Source organism: Callithrix jacchus, chromosome 19 (assembly GCF_049354715.1).
Source record: "Callithrix jacchus isolate 240 chromosome 19, calJac240_pri, whole genome shotgun sequence".
Classification (NCBI taxonomy): Eukaryota; Metazoa; Chordata; class Mammalia; order Primates; family Cebidae; genus Callithrix; species Callithrix jacchus.
The window spans coordinates 7,712,112-7,729,671 of NC_133520.1; the positions used below are offsets into that span (position 1 = coordinate 7,712,112).

The 17,560-nt window shown below is 48.1% G+C and overlaps 1 long non-coding RNA gene across 6 annotated transcripts in view; it reads right to left on the bottom strand.

Annotated features, from left to right (window-relative positions):
• LOC144580346 (uncharacterized) overlaps nt 1–7,960 on the bottom strand; it is a 62,581-nt gene extending 54,621 nt beyond the window's left edge. For 2 of the 6 annotated variants that reach the window (XR_013529678.1, XR_013529677.1), the window contains exons 1-4: nt 7,736–7,960; nt 4,520–4,664; nt 3,843–3,906; nt 2,600–2,695 (exon numbers count right to left, since the gene is read on the bottom strand). This is a non-coding gene — a long non-coding RNA (uncharacterized LOC144580346). Of the gene's footprint in view, nt 1–1,623; nt 2,365–2,599; nt 2,696–3,842; nt 3,907–4,519; nt 4,665–7,735 lie in introns of those variants that run through there. The other 4 variants (XR_013529682.1, XR_013529681.1, XR_013529679.1 and 1 more) reach the window with 3 other exon arrangements.
• Nucleotides 7,961–17,560: the final 9,600 nt, after the last annotated feature.

The window sequence follows — 17,560 nt, forward strand, 5'->3', positions numbered from 1 at the left end:
GATGGTGCCCTCCAGAGGGGAAAGTCTATTCTGAGAGGCATGAGAGATGTCACAGGCATGTGGCAACTTCCAGCAGCAGACTTCAAAATCAACCTTGTTTCTGCAGTAATATTTTTCCCTCCTCCTTAAATTCAGCTCAATTATTTAATAATGTGAACTCACTCATCATGTGATTTTCCCCACAGGGCACAGCCTTCCCTGTAGCTAAGCATGACCTAGGTGGCGCATCTCTCCCAAGAAACCTCCCACACTGCTAGATCACTTATATTTTGCAGGCACTGATGGTATCAGGCAGTTCTGCTACCTACTACACCCAGACATCTATACACGTGGTGGAACTGTTGCGGTAAGTGAATCTGGCAAGAGCTGGCTGCCATAACAGAGTCTGGTCCTTTTGAGTTCTTCACCCCTACAGTCCCATCCCTTACAACAATCCCTCAATTCTAGATTTTGCCTTCAAAAGTGGACCATGGCCTTGGCTGGGTTCTGCCCCATAGACTTCTTATGACATAATTACTCTTGCCCTCTGACCATGAGTCTAGCCAAGCCTGACCCTCACTCTATTGATTCACCCTGAGTCATTTGTCAACAGAGTGGCTGATTCTCCATGTCTAGGCAAGCAGGGGAGGTATTTCATCAAGATATTTGACACCTTCCTTTGAAAGGTGAATGACAGAACATATGAATGTCTCTGATTAACATCTAAAGGCAGCCTAGCCCCCTGAAATTGCCCCTCCAAGGAGTAGCTCTGAAGTAAATCCACTGTAGGAACCTCTACCATTTCAACTCATTTATCAGCAATTTCATCTGCTTTAATTTGGGACACTCCATGTGTCTGTGGTTCCGTCATGTCTGCCTGGGGTTGCTCCCTCAAGGGTTTCTGGCCTCCATGCAAGGCCTAATCCAGGCTGTCATCTTTCCCTGTGATATAGCTGGGGCAGCTGTTACTTCTTCCTCGATAGTAGAGGGATGGTTGCCAGAAAGCCTGAGGGGCCCACCATCTAATTTCCATGCTTGGAGCTAAATATGTGTGTGCATGATCTTTCCTTGAAACCGTAGGAGAGGACTCCATCCCTCTACCGTTTACACTAAATTGATTTGATGTCTTCTTAAGGAGTGGTGAGCTCATCCCTGCTTCTATTCAACTTCAAAGGCCAACAGTCTCATTAACCTAATTACCTGACTTTGAGTAACTTGCTTAAATTACCAATTAATGGTTGGCCATTTCTGTCCAAACAAAACATTTTAAAGCATTCCCACTGAAAAGAAATTGCTTTCAACTATGACAAATGAGTGTCTCCCTGTAGAGAATTATTATAACTATAGTAGGCGTGCTTCTAAGCCCTGAGAAATGTGAAAGGTACAAGTGGCAAATTTATATAGATTACAAATGGTGGAATCCCTTTTCAGCAACGGAATTTTGAAAAGTTTTCTATCCAACCAAGCTACACTAATGTGTAAAAGTAATTAAATATCAGGCCTTAGAGCATTTGTCCTTTGGGGTAGGGGGTTGGGGAAATCTCTCAGGAAAAAGAATACTGAAACTATCAGCAGCCCCTGTTGGCTATATTAAAGCTAATAAAATTACTAATGATACATTCCTCGTCAATGAGGGGTCCCTGCTGTGCTGCTTCTGTCGGCTTTAGTCACAGTGAACAAGGCAGGAAGATTGAATTATTGGAGGGATTCATTTTATTGGTTTGAGCTTTAGTGGGAGGGAGTTAGTTATATGGGAGATTCTTTTCATGTTTTTCTTCTTTGCTCTCAAGAAGCAGCTGGTTTTGTCTTTAGTTTCAAATGTCTATTTAAAAAAATCAGGGCAATCATTAGAAGACAGGAATTTGGACATGGGCACTTCCCAAAACACCTGATGTCAATCCCAGCCGGGTTTGCCAGGAAGGGCGTCTCAAATCTTAACTGGAAGAAATTTGGGGGAGGAGGAGATAAAGGCTGACAGGTGGCCCTAGGAGAGGAAAGAAGGGGGTGCATGTTAGGAAGTGGCAGAGAGGAAGAAAATATGTGGACTCGGGGGACCAAACTTCAGGGCAGAGACTGGGCCTACCGACCTTGGGCTCACCCATACTACCAAGGTCAGATCTTTCTCCTTTGCTGATGCAAGCTCCCTTTTAAAATTTCTGTATGGAGATGGCAGCTATTGCATGCAAGATAATACAATTCCACTTGCCTCAAGAACAGCATGGGCTTCCTGAAGACAAGATACGCAGTGTCATTTCCTGGGAACGGAACCTTCTGACTGAGAGAGAGAGCTGGTGCTGATTTCAGAGTGTAGTTTCCTGAAAGCCTGGGATCCTATTGCTGCTCATTCCTTTTAGCATCAACCAAATAGCCTTCTTCCACCATAGACTGGGGATAACAAAGAGACCCCCAAAACCTGGACTGAAACTCGGCCTCCAATCTCTCAGAGTATCTCCTTCTAACCGGAAGGGTCCAGACCCAAGATGCCATGAAAACTCTGGAGCATAGGTCTGTACACCGAACAGCCAATTCTAGCACAGGACACCCCTCTGAGAAACACTGCCCAGAGCCCAGGACTGTGATCATGCCCACAGCTCAACAATGGTCTGGTATTTATGCTCACCTGCACGCTGGGGCTTTCCTTCAGATCCATTCTCTGTTTTCTGTCCTGCGCCATGCCCAAGGGCTTGACTTCAGTGGATCTCATCTTCTGCCTTAGCTGATGGGATGCACAAGCAAGAGATTAGGGCAGATGGTGGGGGGTGGCTGAGGAAAGAGAGTTTAGCATATTTCTTCCTCCTGCTCCCTCCCTAAGGTGATAAGGGACACCATTATGACAGTGGCTGTACCCTCTACCCATAGCCACAGCTAGCTGCCTTCTCTGCCTCAGCTCCAGCAACATTCCTCCCAGAGGTCTGAATCATAACACCTGAAATAGCCAGCTCCTGATCTCCAGCACCTGTGAATGTTGCCTTATTTGGCAAAAGGGACTTGCAGATGTGATTTAGTTAAGGAGCTTGAGGTGCAAGATTAGTCTAGGTTGTCTGGGTGGACACTAAATGCTACCACATGTGTGCTTATGAGAGGAAAACTGGATGCAGAAGAGGAGTCTATGTGACCAGAGAACCAGAGATTGGAGTGACATAAACACAAGCCAAGGAATGCCGGCAGCAATCAGGGGCTGGAAGACGCAAGGAGCAGCCTTCACCTGGAGTCTCCAGAAGGAACCAGCCTGGCCAGCACCTTGACTCGAACCCAGGGAAACTCACCTAGGACTTCTGGTCTCCCAAACTGTAAGAGAATATATCTCCATTGTTTGAAGTCACTAAGTCTGTGTTAATTTGGGCCAGCAGCCTAGGAAACTAATAAACCTCTCCAGCCTGCTGTAGCTCATGGCAATATCTCTTGTTGGTTCCCAGACCTCTGTAAATAGTCCATTATGAAAAGGTCTACTCAAAAATCCCTACTGAGTGTGTCTTCTGTTTTCTCCCCATATCCTATCTGATATATTCCACTTCTTTCCAAAAAGAATGTAAGGTACTTTATTTTTAAATGAGGCAATAAAATTTTGCTTAATGACAAAATTCAAAAGAAAAAGAAAATAAAGATATAAGAAATATGAAGCCAAAATAATATTAGTATCCAAAATTCATGCCATACAGGACTGAACACTTTTCAAGAATTAGCCTGCAGCATCCACTTTAAGTTCTCCAGCAACCAACACAAAGAGAAAAGTAAGCGTGATCAATTATATTTCATTATTTCCTAAGCTAGCTTGATAATAGGAATCCCCTGACTACCTTGCCAAACAAACATCGAAATATCCAGTCATCACCTCATCCAAGACCTATCAAATCAGAACTTACTAGGGAAGCAGTAAGAATCTGGATTGTAACAAACATCCAAGATGAATTAGACAGGTCACATATTCTGTAAGATAAGAACACAACACGAGGTTTGTTCACAAGAGGAACAATGTTGATGTGGGGAAAAAGGCATCATCTCAGGACTAGAAAAATGCCTCCAATTGTGTGCCCTTCCAGCTGTGGTCAAGCACTGTCTCCAGTGCCCATGCAGCATACAGCGTCATGATAAGGTGACAAAAGTAATGATCTAATAATGAAAAATGAAATTACACCTTAACTGTGCTCTAAATGAAGATACACACTGTAGTGAACTCCTGCATTGCATCTTCCGTTTCCATTCCCTGTTCCCCTTTCCAGATAACCTCCCAATGTCCTTCCAGGGATTTCTGTGATCAGGAGTAAACAGGCAACTGTGATTAAGGCAGTTGAGGGGTTCTGTTGCCCTGGCTGTCATGACTGCAGCAACAAGAGGTAGTGAACTACACCAATCCAATCAGGGCTTTTTCTAGATAGTCCAGATTTACAGTGAGCTTTTTATTCTAGATGGTACAGTATGTACAGGAGTGAGGCACTGACACCAGGAGGGAGGCCAGGCTGAGAATAAAATAGAGAGAGAATTGCAGGGGTAAGAACCCCACAAAAAACAGCCCCTCGATCTAACCATGCTTGGAACTTACTCCACCACTTCATCTTTTTCAAACATGCAATGACCTCCTTTATTGGGTCAGCCGTCTTCAGTTGGGTTTTCTTTTTCTTGCATCTGAAAGCATCATATGCAGTATACCTATTGTGTTTATCTAACAGTCTCCATTGAAAATCCACCTATAGAAAAAAATTTAGAAAAATCAATCCTTGGAGAGGGATAAACTCTACCAGAAAGAAGCATTTAATGTTTTTTTAGTGCCTACAGTTATTTAGGGTATTTTTTTTCTCTCTTCCTGCTTGCCTTATGAAAAGAATTGCTAAGTGAGGAGCACAGATGACTTATTCTGATTTTTGTCCTCCTGATTATTCACCATCTCCAGGCCTTTCCATGTAACCAGACACTAATCTTGAGCTCATTTTTTAATCTGTTATTGTACCATCAACCTTTCAGGCATTTCCCAGAAAGCATCATTTCAAAGACTCAGTGACCCAACTCACCAGCCATCATTGACTCTCTAGACCCAGAATCAGCAACCATTTGGGAAATCCAAGTATGTATTCACTGCTTAGTGAGGAGGAGCTGTTAGGATCCACAGTGGGGAAAGAAGATGAATCAATGGAAATGGTATATTCAATAGAAACTGATTGCACTTGGGGGATATGTAATAATCCAGTGTCCTCAGCTATTTTGAGTGATGGACACTGGTTTCTTAGCTGGAATGGTTAATACTTAGTCTAATAGTTCTGATCTAAAGCTTGGAGTCTGGTTTGCATGAACATAAAAACATTTCTAATGGGGAGAGTTGTTAAATGGGTGAAGAGTTTTAGTTTTGCAAAATGAAAGAAGCTCTGGATGTTAGTTACATGACAATACAACCAATATTTAATAATGCTGCACGGTAAACTTAAAAATTATCTAGATGATACATTTTATGTTATTTATATATTAGGACTATATATATTCATATGTAGATATAGATATTACTGAAACGGGAAGGGAATTAAATTTTATTGTGGCCCAGTAAGGTTTACACTCTAGATAATAATAATATCTAACACATATAGTAGTTAGAATGTGCCATTTACCATTTCTTTAATGCTTTTCACTTAATTTACTCCTTGTAACAATCCTGAGGGAGGTGTGATAATTATTATTACTCATATTTTCAATTTACTGATTAGGTAGCAGAGACATGGAGAGGTTTGTTGTTGTTTTTGAAGAAAGAGTCTCACTCTGTCACCCAGGCTGGAGTGCAGTGATGCGATCTCAGCTCACTGCAACCTCCACCTATGGAGAGGTTTTGAAACTAGCCCGAAGTCATCTGGGCTGAGCTGAGATACAAGCTTATTCAATTTTGCCCCAAAATTCATACTTTTCCCAGGCAGCTCTGCTGCCTCCCTCTAGTTTATGATCAAGAAGTATTACACCCATTTTACAGAAGGAGAAACTGAAGCTCAGAGTTTAAAAAGTGGTCCAAGATTATGAAACTAGCAAGTACAGAGTCCACACACATATTTGGGAAGTATAGAGTCCAGACAAATATTTAGCCTCTCTAGTTCCAATACCTCAGTCAAGGGTGCAATCCAGAGACTGTTCTAAGGCAAGAATCTCAAACAATCCTAAAAATTACTGAGGATGCTAAAGGTTGCTTGTTTGCATGATTATATCTGTTTATATTTATGGAATCGATTAGTGCTGTTCAATAGAAGTTTCTGCGAGAATTGAGGTATTCTGTATCTGCACTGTCCAATATGACAGCCACTAGCCACATGAACAATTGGACAATTGAAATGTGGCTGGTGTGGCTGAGGAAATAACATTTTCATTTTGTTTCATATTAATTAACTTACATGTGAATAGCCAGATAAGATAGACATAGCTATAAAACCAAAATACATTTTTTTTTTTTTTTTTGAGACAGAGTCTCTCTCTTGCGGCCCAGGCTAGAGTGAAGTGGCATGATCTCAGCTCACTGCAACCTCCTCCACCTCCAGTGTTCAAGTGATTCTCCTGCCTCAGCCTCCCGAGTAGCTGAGATTACAGACACCAGCCACTGAACCTGGCCTTCTTTTTTTTTAGCAGAGATGGGGTTTTACTGTGTTGGCCAGGCTGGTCTCAAACTCCTGACCTCAGGTGATCCACCTGCCTCAGCTTCCCAAAGTGCTGGGATTACAGGTGTGAGCCACTGTGCTGGGCCCCAAAACACATTATTAAAATGCATTTTTATTGTGGTGAAATACAAAACCAAAACATTTGTAAAACACTACAATATGCACACACGTTCCCTAAGCTACCAGAGCCCTGACATCACCATACTGAATGTGGCCTCTGGGACACTCCATTGCATATTTGTGAAAAAGTAAATAACGTTTCATTGTGAAAATAGTTTTGACTTCAGAGACCCTCTTAAAGGACCTTAAGGACCCAGGACCACACTTTGAGTCCAGGACTGAAGGGGAGCTCAGCTTCTCCAAGCCCAGGAAGGACAACTGGTCACCCTGTTCTGGGACTGCTGCCTTCTGCTTTGAGGATCTTTCCCCTTTCCCGGCCCCACCTCCGCCCTCGCCCTGGTAGTCTGTAGTCTTGTTAAAAGACCCAAGGCCTTTGACGTGCTGGAGCCAGAAAGAGGCCAGGGACCCACTTTCCAGCTCAGCGGACCTGAGGGAAGAAGAGCAGCCATCGGGGCTCGGCTTTTGCGGGAGAAATCTCCCTCTGAGGTTCCAAGCCTCTAAGGCAGGCAGATCAAACCAAAAAGTAGAAGGAAACGCGCAAAGTGAAATTCAAGATGCTGAAAAAGATGGAAAGGCCTCTTCTCCCTGGAGTCTCCTGCTTCTCCCCTGCTTCCGGAGAGCAGGAAAGAGGAGGCCATCAGAGGCGGAGAAGAGAGGGCTTCGCAGGCTCTTCTGGGGCAACTCAATCAAAGAAATTATTTTCCCACAGACGAAGCCAAGAATATCTTAATGGCTCTTTCCTGATTGAGAGATAAATCTTCTATTAATTTATGGCTCAGTCCCAAAGCAGTTGTGTCAACCCCACCCGCCCTCTATAACAATGTGAGAAATGCTTCAGAATTCCACTTATTTTGATGATTTCCATCTTCCCATTTTTATTTCTCTTCTTTTTTCACTCTGTACTTTCATAGTTCATCCATCCTGATCCTTTCATCCTACCTCTTCTCCTCTTTTCAAATCAATCGCCAACTCCTCAATGCCACGTCCCTACCCCAGGGAAAAATCTCCGGACGTACCCAATAAGAAGGGCTAAAGCCTTCCGAAGTGCAACTCCCCTGCACCCCCGTGCAGAGTAAGGACCACGAGAAGAGGTGGATGGCGTCGAAGAGAAGCTGCACCCTCTCTAGCGCCGCACCGCCTGCCCAGGCAGCCCTGTGCTCCCGGCAGCGCGAGTCTCAACCAAGCAAGCCTCGGTTGCCGCAGAGCGTCTGGGTGCAAAGACCCGGCCGAGACAGTAAATCAAAAGACAGCGGAGGGCGAGAAGCCGGTATCATAGTGACTCAGGGTCACTACTGCCCAGCGCAATTATGACGCCTTGGGGGTCATTGCTAAATGGCCTGTGTTTATGGGCTCGGCTGGCCGCTCCCGGTGCACGCGCCCCCTCGGGAGAAGGTCTGCCAGTGGGTAAACCGACCCGGGGTTCTTTGGGAATTCTGCCCGCTCTCCCCTGACAGTGTGGTACAGATGATTTAGATAATCAAGGCCGTGCAGAGAAGATGTGAGTTACTCCCAAATCTACTTGCTAGCTGCATGTCCTTGGGCAAGTTAATTTAAATCTCTTACCACGGTTTACTTATCTGCTTATCTGTAACATGGGGATAACGTAAGTAATGACCAAAATAGAATTTGGTAAAAGACAAATGAGCTAATAATACATATAAATGTTTTAAAATACAGTGCCTAACACATGAGCACAACGGTTTACTAAGTGCAGATTGAAAAGTCGTGCCTGGTGTTAAAAATTAAGCTGTTACGCCGTTATCGACACCTGTTCTTGTGACAATGTGAGTAAAGGGGCCTAGGTAGCACTGACCACCCAGCTTAACTCCCAGCTCCTTTGTGTCGGTGTAGCCCGGCCTGGAAAACAGTGTGGACGTGCTTCCTGCTAGGAGCTAGATCTCTAGTCTCCACCCGAAATGGGCCTCCTGCCTCCAGACTGACTCCTGAGCCATCTTCCCGCTTTCCCTGGCACCGAAGGCCCACGGGGTTCTCGCATTTGCCCAGCTTTTTAATGGGCCCTTTATCAGCTGCAGACCGCCTCGACGAAACGGAATGAAATCTGGTCCCCAAGGACCAAGGCCGGAGTCTAGGGCCCGACGTAAGCCCAGTAGGAAGCGGCGCAGTTCAGACACCCAGAGCCGGCGACTTGTCTGCACTTCAGGCCACCCGGCGCATCGCTGGGTCTGGAATCCCACGTTGCATCCACCGCGCGGGATTCCAAACAGCCAATAGAAACAATCCCCTCACCCCACCACACCCGGGAAGGTGGCGGGACCCAGGCTTCCGAGCAAGGTCCCAGGATTGTCCGTCAGGGTCCGGACGGCACGGCCTGCACCCGCCTCTCGCCCGGATATTCTTTTACAGCCGCGCCATCCAAGGGAAGGTTTCTGGCCATAACGCTGCAGCACAGAGTTGGGTGGGCACCATACATGGCCGTGGCGCCTGCGGCCCCAGCTCGCGGCCTCGGGCTCGCTCTCAGGGCCCCATCCTTCTGGTGCGCGGGGCTCTGGAGCCAGAAAGTGTACACAGGCCATAAATTTCCAGCCCCGCTCGGAGCAGCTCTCAGAGGTCAGGGGCCGCCCGCCTGCAACCGCCTCTGTGCGCCTGCCCCTTAACTTGCGTCCGGGTAACTGTGGTCGGCAGCAAAGCGCAGCTGGTGCCCTCTGCAGCGCCCAGCCAGACTTCAACGCCACCTCCTCGCCGCTGCTAGACTACCCTAGCAGCGTCGGGACTCTGGGCAGTTTTCGGGAGGCTCCCCACCGCTGCCCACGAGGCGGGAGTTGCGGAATCAAGCAAAGCGGGAAGAAGGCGAGGCCTGGGGGAGGCCAGGTGAGAATGGAAAGAGAAAGGGATAACTAGGAGCAAGGAGGAGGAAGCTTCTGTGGCTTCTAGACCCATTTGTGTCTTTCTATCCTGAGGTTTGGGGTGACTGGTACACAGCAAGTGCACGTGGCGACCGATGTTCGTTTAAAGATGTTTTTGCACTGGGCCCTGCCTTCCTTCAGTTGTGAACCTTGCATACCGTACCGGGCATACCATACAGGGCTTACCATGAATGCGCTTTCCCTGGGCATGCAGCGAGCTGCCTTTTAATAGATTTCTCTATGGTTGCGGTCTACACTCACATTGTAAAGTGAATATTTGAAATAATGATCAGAATAATTCGTTAAAAAGAACAAATCATTTCTTGGAACTTTTTTTCTCCTTGACTATAGAGGATTACCGCAGACGGCCAGTTCGGAGATTGGAGTAAGAAACGCGGATTTCTGTCGGGGGCTCCGCCACGCCCCTTACCCACCAAGCACCTTGATCAAATTATCCAATCCCTCTGCTTCTCAAAATAGCCTTCTATAAGTGAGGAAGAATAATGTCTTCGGGCCTGAGTCGCTGTGATGGTTACATGAGATACAAAACTTTCACCTCTTGTCCAAGAGTGGCAAAGACTTGACTGTCTTTCCTCCATTCCTTACTTGCACACACCTATAGGTGATTTCAAACGAGTAAAGACGCTCTCTCCAGCCAGAATGAACTAGCAGTGTCATCGTGGAAATTGTTTAATAAAAATTTTCACTTAATGCGTGCTTTCTGTTTGCCAGAACTCTGTCTGTGACTGTGCCTGGTATCACATATGCGCCCCCAACCTAAAAACTGCCTCCGATTTGCTGAGCGAACTGAGGAGAAGAAAATGGGAAGGCATAATCGGAGAGCTGAAGAAGACACAGGGAGGCGGGATGGGTCTCCTCACCACCATTCCTCAGCAATGAGGAAAGCAAAAGAGAAGTAACAGGAAAGAGGTGGGAAAGAAAGTTTCCCGTCGGTAAAACGTTTAGCTTGGAGGGTGTGCGTCAGAGCGCCTTCAGGTACTTCCACCTGGAGAAGCTTGACAGTCCCCAGCCCAGAACCACCCCAGAATGTAATAGAGACTCAATATGCACATGTGTAGATGAGTAACATAGAGGCTGTGAGTGGCCCTTCTGTCCCCAGCATGTCACCCTTGGCTCTGAGCAATGCTTTTGAGGGGGATGAGACTTTTGTGGGCTTTTAAAAAAATTATGCAGATCTATTCTAATTTTTAAAAATCGCTGCCTTTCGTTACATTTTGGCTAATACACTGTCCTCCATCACCTCTGGAGCTGCTTGGTCTCCCTATCATTCCTTGTCTCAGGTCACACACTCTGTCCTCCTTGTCCTCCACGGTGGTCATCCGGAACCAAGCCAGGAGAGTCCAGTTCCCCTTAAAATTCTGAACGGATTCTTGAACAGTACCAAGAGGAAAGGAAGGCCAGGGCACAATGAGCAGAGAGGAAAAAACGAAAAGAGAAATGGTGAGGACAGCAAAGCAAGGGAGCCTGAAGACCAATGGACATGGGAAAACTCAAATTGCAGGTGACATTCCATTTAAAAATTGTGTGTCACTGAGAAAGTCTTTAGTTTGATTCTTCCTTTATAGTTTTGACCCCCTTTTTTTCAGCTGCAAAACTGTGCTGTTGGCCTAGAAGAGTAGTTAGCACAGGCCACAGGGACCTGAGGGAAGTAAGGAAAACCGGACATGGCTTAGATCGCTGCTGGTGACCCAAAGTGGCCCCAAAGACATGTCTCCTGGGCGTTCCGGACCGGCAACCGATTGGCAAAGAGATAAGCTTGGGGAAGGTAGGAGCCAGGGGCCCCGCGCTGACCCTGGACTGAATGAATGTTCAGCTGGCAGGTTGGGGATCCAACCTGCGGAAGACCCAGGACCTCTGCTAGGGAGACATCTGCTAGACCCAAAGCCATTGCGAAAGGGGTGAGAACCTGTGACCCCCAAAGGTAGGACACTTCGGAGCGAGATCTGCGCCCCAGACCAGGAGAGCCCGGCTGCGTGGGGTCTCAGGAACACGTCTTTGGAGGGCGTGCACAGCCCGCCATTCGCCACGTTGTGAAATTCAAAAATGGCCTGATTGCTCTGACGGGTGCAAGTCGGGACTGCCAGATAGAGGATCCTATTCGCTTGCTAGTTCATTCTTTTGATTTTTCGTTCACTTGCTCATTTCTTGAGTTTCTACCTCGTGCTGGGTGCACTCGTCTGCCCGGATTCTGAGAAACAAAACAAACAACCCTGACGTATTAAAACGAGGCTGAAATGTGCAGACCGGGAAATCCCTAGCCGAGGACGGTGGGGATTGAGGGTGGCTAGGGAACTCCGCGAAACAGACACTTTTGCTCCGCAGAGAGGCGGCAAGGTGCAGACTCACTAAGACCAACTCACCTAGCATTCTCACCCACTGTGCGTGCGGTGCTCTTCCGTGTTCCAGGAGAGGCTCGGGCAGATCTTAGCGCTCCGCACCGCCGCCTGAGTGAGGGACTGGAGAAAGCACAGAAAGCTTTGGACTACTGTCCCGGTTCTTGACGTTAACCACTAGGGAGGTGACCTTGAGTGAGTCATTCAACCTCTCTACGAGTTGGTTTCCACCTACAACGATGACCAAATGGTGTGCGGACAAGCTTTCTTTTGTGAACGCGTTCTCTTGCCCCTCTGTGATGACCTTAGTTCGGGATCCTAATGAGTCCTCAACCAGGTGATTCGCAGCTCCATCTCCACCCCGGGGGCTACCACCTGGTACTTCCAGGTCGTGTTGAACAGCCTCCACCTGTATTTATAATGCTAACTACGCTTATCCTTGCTATAAATAACCACAAGAGCCACAATAATTACACTTGTCATTTATTTAGTAAACACTTTTGGGGTGCATTCCCTGTGCCAAGCACTGTGCTAGGTGCTACAGCTTCTCCAGCCGTGCAGCAGACCCAGCCCTGCTCTCAAGAACCCTAGGGGGCCTTTTTCCTCTAAAGGAATCGTTAATCTCCTGTTTCCATTTCGAGGGCCCTCCCTCATTGTGATTACTTAAAAACTTAATAAAACTCGTGAAGTGCTGTTTGTCCCAACATAATCTCAACAGCAGGAACAGAATTTTCCCTTCTGGTCCCCTAGACAGTTACTTAAGCTTCCTTCAAATCCTAAGTTTCAGAAAACCAACTTCTTCCTTCTAACTCCCAAAATTAAGTCCCTGCCACACCCACAAGCATTGTATTAACTGCCTGCGGTGAAATTTGTAAATGGAGGTGCTCCTGTGCACAGTGCCTAGAGCATCAAGATGAAGAGGTCCTGGGCTTCTAAAAGTACCAAACCCTGACCTAGCCAGGCAGCATGTTCTAACCCCTCTGGGCTACTCCTTAAATGATTTATTGGTGACAAGCCATCCTCATTCTCATCTAACGATTTAATTATGTGGAGAGTAAAGGTTGTCTTGCATTCTTTTTTTTTCCTCTGCTGTGCAAACACTCACAAGGATCCCAATAAATACTGCATGAGAAAAACGAATGGATGAAGGAATGCAGTAACATCTAGCCTGTATAGAACTAATTGTATACCAGCCACTGTTCTCATTTTGCTTTGTTGTTGTTGTTGTTCTGTAATTACGTCTTATGGCGATTTATGAGTTAGGTACCTTTGATTATATCTCATTATACAGTGAAAACAAACCAAATGATTAGATGAATTTCCCAAGGTCATGTAGTTAGTTATTGGTAAGTGGGTGAATGAATGAATGAAGGCCTCTGGGGTTAGTTCAGGTCTCCTATGCTGGATTGGGATCAGGCCCGCTTTTTCCTGCACACTCCACTCTCTACTCCACCTGCTGGTCTCCTCGAATAAATCCCCCCAACCCAGAGAGTCATTGAGGATCTCCAGTGAGGCAAGTTCGGAGCACAGATCAGGTGATGCTGCCACAGCCAGCCTCTTTCTGGTTCCTTGTCTGTTGCATGGGGTGTACTGTGCTAGAGAGTGAGGCCTACTATCTGCTGCGGCTAGAGGAAGAGAGAAGGAGCCAGCTCAGAGGCTGCCAGGCAGGTGCGATTGGGCCTCGAGTTCCACATCCTTCCCAGAATCCCAAGTGTCAGCAATGACCAACAGAAGTCAAAAAGCATCATGGGTGTCACCTCCTTCCATGAGCACAGTGTGGCTGGGATACTACACATTATTAGCAAAGCTAACCCTGCTATTAGTGCAGTCCAGAGTGGAGGGCAGGGTATCATCCTGAAAGAGTCCCAGACCTGCGACTCCCAGAGGGACATCCCTTGGGAACGACCAAGGGAAAGAGGAGAAGCCAATGGGAGCCCAACATCTCAGGCAGTGGTTGAACCTCATGATCTTTTAAAAAAAAAAAAACCATTGGGCTTTGATAATCTCGATCAGAATCCAGTTGGTCAGGTGTGTCTGGCACCAGTTTTCCCGTTCCTGTGTACTGCAGGCACTCACTCTCCAGGGCACTTAGAGCAAGTGTCCTCACATCTCTCAGCCTCCATTACTTCACTCCTAAAATGAGGGAGTTGGGAGTAATCGCAGCTGCAGGGATATCTTGTCCTGATTTCTAAAATGACAGGGAGCAGTGACAGGGAAGGGATTAAAGGGCCAGGGTTTCTCTGAGCTCACCTGTCCACAGGGCCCAGGGACCCTGGCAGAGCCTGCTGCTCTGTTCGAACCCGAGTTGAAGGAATCTTAGAAGTGCATCCCACCTTGTGTAAGCAGGCTGGATTCCCCAAGAGTGGCTGTGGCAGGGGGTAGGTGCTGTGGGCTGTAATACCCCAGTGTGTAAAGATAAGTTTTATAGAAAGACAAGGAGTTTGTCTTCGGGACACCAGCCAATCTCATTGTGACCTCAAAAATGGAGGCTGTGAGCTAGATGAGTGCATGAGTTAAATCAAAATTTTGGGTTTTTAAAAATCTTCCCTAGTCCAAATACCTGCAATTGAAGTCTTCCTTAAAACTTGCATCTTCACAAAGACGTTGGAATGTGCAATCAAGCCTTTCCACCATCCAGAGACTAAAGAAGGGGGAATGTGAAGTCCCTGGTGTTTAGGGTCCTCTTGGTCATTTTTAAAGCAGCGTCACTACTACACGTGGCAGGGGAGCTGAGCTTGCCTACTCTTTCTTCTTAAGGGAGGAAGAAGCTGGAGAGGGGACTAGGATGCTCATAAAAGATGGGAGAGTGCATCAACCTCAACCTCTGGCTTCTCTCTCCCTCACTCCCCCCTTTTCTTGCTCCATCCAGCCCACTGAGAGTCTTCGGTAGGTATAGGCTTGAGGAGAGGAGGGTTCGGATCTGTGGAAACAGATTAAAACACAACCCGTTAAAGAGCAACAGATTAAATTTCAAGCCAAGATGCCCGCAGAAAATCCACGGCTGCAAGCCCCGGTTCCTACCACACTCCTCTCCCGACGGGAAGCTTTCATTGGCCGTTGCCCTCCCAGACGGGAGAGCCCAGGTTTCACTCTCCTGTTTCCTCAGCCTCTGGCACCTTGAAAAGAAGGCCTGGACACTCCTACTGCGCCTGCTCTGCGTTGGCCACAACCTAGTTCGACACCTGCCAACATCAAACTCCAGACCCTGGGTAGAAAGGGCAGCCAGAGAAAAGATCCCAGACTGACTGGACTTCCTTTATGATTGCCTCTGAGGTGCAAAGGCTGTCCGAGGTGGCAAGCAGCGTCTGATCTGCCTGCAATCCACAGGACTCTGCAGGGAGTAGAGGGAGAGAAGCGGGTACTCTCCTTGGCGGGTATCATGACCTGAGCCTCCCTTGGAAGCAGGACCGCGCCTGGACGTGCCCTGGGGGCTGACGACTTCGGTCTCGGTGGGCACAAGAAGGCGAAGGAGACACACTGCCCGCATGGAGGTCTCTGCCCACTCTCGGCTGAAGCGGGCAAAACGGGAGAGAAACGCGGCGCCAGCCTTCAGTGGTTTAGTCCAAGGAATTTGGCGCTAGGAACCTTTTCTGTGGAGACAAGCGCCCTACCCACCCACACAGGCTGAATAAGGCGGCAGAGGCTCCTCTCTGCTTTGCCATGTGGTGGAGAATGGGGAATTTTATTCGCATGGTTTTACCCACAAAGTGCTGGAAAAGCCCGTAGAGTGCCTGTCTCTCCTGTGTCTGAGTCTGCAGGTCTGTGTGCGTCCGCCTTGGAGGGGATGGGGGATGGGTATTGAGTCCCCACCCCCGCCCCGAAGTGACACGCACGGTGGTCACCATCCCTCTGTGAGCCTCTGCGCACCTTGGTAGCCTTGCTCGGAGGACTCCGCGCTGCGGGGACTTCAGCGGGCTACGTATAGCTTTGCTCAGAGCAAAGAGTAACTGCTGGCTGGGGTCCCGGGTTGTGTGCAGGAGGGGCGGGGGCCCCGGCTCTGCTCTAACCCGCCCTGCGCTACGCCGGGCCCGGGCGCTCTCTCCTTCTCGGAGCCTCAAGTCTGGACTGACGGTTCTGGCGCCCCGGACGGTCCGCGCTGAGCCTTCTCTTCCGCGTCTGAAAACCCTCGGACTTGATTGAAGAATTTCTAGCTGCCTGACTGCCCTTGCTAGCATCTTGTGCTGCCAAGAAGATTCCAGTACCGGGGTCGAGCGAACAGCCCCGGGATGGGACTACCCCGCTACATTTCAGCCTTTCTTCTTGGCCACCTGTGGCTACCCTTCTTTTAAATGAACTGTAACTTTTTCGGGGCTGTGATACTCCGTTTGAAATGTTGAAGAACTCCACTGCCAGCGTAAAGCCCCGCAAGAGCTTCTCCTGATAACTGGCCAGGAACTGGGAGTGGGAGTGGATGAGGCAGGGGCGCCTCCTGCGAGCCCCAGGGGAGCATTCGTCGTCCTGGCTGCCGCCCTCAGGTGCCTGCCTCCCGGCTCATTTTGTCCCCGGCCCTCAGCTCCGCTGTGCCCCCTGACCTGGCGAAAGCTGGCCTGGATAAGGTAGAAATCACATCCTGACATTCCTCGATGATGATTTTCTTCACTTTCAAAGCCCTGGGGCCCGGCCGAGGACTTAGTGTCTGGGTTTGTCGGTAGCGCAAACCATCAGGGCCCGGCGAGTGGCCCGGGTAGGTGCGGTTTGCAGAAAGCACCCACCCTCCCCATCTCTCTTCCCTAGGCTCTGCTCCTCAGCTAAGGGTGTGTGCCGGCACATTATTCTCCTTAACGCCAGAACAGGATAGAAGTGCCTCAAAATTCAATGTGCTTGGGATAACCTGGTTCCCCAATTTCAAGATTTGGGGTCAGGGGAAATGGATCTCGATAATGCAGCCAAAACTGAGGTACAGAGGGAATCCTGCAGTTTGGTAGCACAGCCTCTGGAAAGCTTGAAGAAACTATTCCAGCCCTGGCTGGGACCCAGGGCAGGTAGGGAGGTTACCCTGGCCTGGCAACCCTCTAGGCACAATTAGGGATAACAGGTAGTTCGTGTTCCTGTTGAAGATGGGGGTCCTTGCGGTATGCTCTTTCTTTTCTCTTCGCTAAATTGTGCAACTCTGTTCACTCCGCCCCACCCCATTCTCACTGCTCTTGACTCATCTCGATTTGGTGACTGAGGAGGTTGGCTAAGTCCGGAAATGATCACCTGTGCATCCATGTGTTGGCTCTGGGATTTGCTTGTGTATCTAGCTATGCAAGCAAAAGAAGGCTCAGTCTGCCACCTCTATTTCATCCCTGGGTGGAAAAGTCTAGAAAATGGAGATCCTCAAATGAGCTCCAGGGGAATGCCTAAAAGTGGAGGTGATAAGCAAGACCGAGGACCTCTGGGAACTTTCCCACTCTTGCCGGGGGACTGAGGTGTGTCCTAGGCTCTTGGATCTCAGCATTTCTCCTAAACTCTTTCGGAGTACTGGCTAGCCCACCTGGATGCTGGGTCTGCAAAAGATCTTATGTCCTTGCAGACACAAGGTCTGCAAGATTGGCAGTGAGGTTGGTCAGGATTTCCCAAGGAAATCTATTTGTTACAAAATCTCCACAAAGAGCTTTTACCAACTCTGGACATTTCATAG